Source organism: Eutrigla gurnardus (genome assembly GCF_963514095.1).
Source record: "Eutrigla gurnardus genome assembly, chromosome: 9".
NCBI lineage: Eukaryota > Metazoa > Chordata > Actinopteri > Perciformes > Triglidae > Eutrigla > Eutrigla gurnardus.
Genome location: NC_139923.1, coordinates 7,578,430 through 7,581,325, shown reverse-complemented (window position 1 = coordinate 7,581,325; position 2,896 = coordinate 7,578,430).

Here is a 2,896-nt window from a genome sequence, read left to right as displayed (position 1 = left end):
CTTTGTATACCTGTTGTTTGCAGTAGTAGAAGTTGTTAGGTCTGAATTGGTCACACATGGGCACAATTACATCATAAAGTTGAAGGTGTTACCCATTTAATAGCTGTTATGGAAGAAACATTCAGATATTGTACTTCAATAAAAATCAATACCACAATTTAAAAATGAAAGTAAAAGCCCTCTCTATCCAACCAAATTGGACTCCATGTCCATGTAATCTCATTATTGTTATTATTATTATTATTATTATTATTATTATTATTATTATGAAATCAAAAGTAAGTAAATTAACTCAAGTACCGTACTTAACTACACATTTGATGATTCTACATTTCGGAGGGACATATTGATTTGAAAGTTTTAGTGAAATAAATTAGATTGGTCCACAAAAACAAATAACATACTAGGGCTTATACAGCTTTATGTTTGTTAGAAATTAAACTACTAAACAGTTTCTACAAGTACAGCTGAAACGATTCAGGACTTTAACTCGTGCTGGAGTACTTATATAGTACATTGTGGTATTTTTACTTTAGTGAAGAATAAGTGAATGGCCAAGTGTGTGTGTGTTTTTGTTTTGTAGACAATGCTATCTTGCCTGCTGTAGCTTGTTTATTTTAGGCTTCTCCAGCTGTTAATACCTATGGGGGCGGTAACATGGTCTGGACACAATCAAGAGGCGGACCCTGTGATGAATATTTACGTATCAAAAAGAGTCTCAGGCCATTTATCTGTGAACACCACTGAATTATTAGCAATATTGTTGGCCCTTCAGTGGATAGAGAAGGAAATCAAAAACACAGTTCGCATGTGACACCTTCTCCCCACTATCAAGCATAAAATCCAGCAATTCAGCAACTAGAACCGACATGACGAATGATATATAGCTCATAATGTACAGGATGAAAAGGAAGCATTGCCACACTTCCTGTCAATTTTAGAGTCGAGGGAAACAAGCAAGTTGATATTCTGGTGAGACAAACATTCAGAAATCAGAAACATTTATTGCCAAGAAGGATTTTACACCAATAAGGAATACAAAGGACAATAACAATTAAAACTGCGAGCAGTGATAACGGGCCCTCGCATGGCACGTAACTCGGTTAGTGCTACGGCCGCCTGACGTGTCGGACCGCCTGGCCTGGCCACCACCACGGGGCGGGTCGTCCCCGGCCACCGCCACGTTGCCAGTCGTCCCCGGTCGTCCCCGGCCACCGCCACGGCGCGGGTCGTCCCCGGCCATTGCCACGACCTGCTAGACTGGGGTGCAAAGTTCCACGACACTGGGACCTTATACGGATGTAAAAACATGACATTTTATGTCGCCACTAGGTGGCGCTCTTATTGTGAGTCAATATTGCAGTGCAGACGTGTTCAGGGTAGGACTCTCATCAAATGTGAGAAGTTTGAACATGATCGGACAATGTACACTGAAGTTATAACAGTTTAGAGTATTGTGGCAAAGCATGAAATTCGTCCATGTTCAGGGCGCTGTAATTGCGCTCCCATAGGACTTATGTAAGACCTTTTGATGATTTTTAATCGTCGAGGCCTCTAGAACAGGCTCACAAAGTTTGGTAGGAATCGGATCAACGGTTTAAGAGGAGTTCGTTAAAATACAAAGCTTACAATTGAAAAATGGCTGATTTACTGTAGCGCCCCCGAGTGGTCAATTTTAATAAAACCAGGGACATATGTCAACATGTCCTGCAAGTTTCATGATGATTGGGTTAAATATTGTGGAGTTATGTGTATTGATTTCTAGAGCCCCGCCCCTCTAATGTTCATTGGCTTATAACTTCTGAACGCAACAATGTTTCACTATGCCCTTTGTAGAGATTAATCAGCTCGGTGTAGTGATGACACACAGCAATTTTGGTGAGAATCGGATCTACGGTTTAGGAGGAATTAGCAAAAACGTGTTTTTCACAAAATTCAAAATGGCGGAAAATTTCGGTGGCGGACTTTGGTGCCATAATGTAATTTTTTTGTAGAGCACACGGATCTGCATATGTGTGCAAAATTTCAATTCAATTGGAGTTACGGTGTGAGCTGGCCATCCTTCTTTGCGTTAGGTGGCGCTAGCGAGCCACTTTTTTGTGGCCACCTCTGAAACCTTTAAAATCATTGAATTTTCGCCGTTTTCTATTAGCACACCAAATTTGGTTTTGCTAAGGCCCCCAAAAATGCAGTTATGTGGGACAAATAATAATAATAATAAAAAACAATACAATTTCAATAGGGCTTCGCTGCCCGACGTTGTCGGCGCTCGGGCCCTAATAAACAAACAGTGACATAAAGTGAGGGATGGAAGAGCTGTACAGGAATGTATAAAGTGGTAGGTTTGAGTGCAGGTGTCGGGGTAGGGGACTAGGGACTTGTTGAGGATCCCAACTGCGGGTTTTGGTCATGATGGACCACAGCCTCCTCCCAGAGGGGAGAGTGTCAAAAAGACAGTGACCGGGATGGGAGGTGTCGGCCACAATCCTACCTGCACGCCTCAGAGCCCTGGAGCTCTGCAGGTCCTGAAGGGATGGAAGGTTGCAGCCAATCACCTTCTCAGCAGAGCGGATGATACGCTGCAGTGTGGCCTTGTCCTTAGCAGTGGCAGCAGCGTACCAGACGGTGATGGAGGAGCTGCTGAAGGAAGTACATCCTCTGTTGGGCTTTTTTAGTGAGGGATCTGATCTGGGTTCTTTCTGAAATCCACGACTATCTCCACTGTCTTTAGAGCGTTAAGCCCCAAGTTGTTCTGGCTGCACCAGGTCACCTGGTGGTCAAACCTGTAGGCAGACTCCTCCCCGCCAGAGATGAGCCCAATGAGCGTGGTGTCGTCTGTAAACTTCAGGAGCTTGACGGACTGGTGACTGGAGGTGCAGCTGTTGGTGTACAGGGA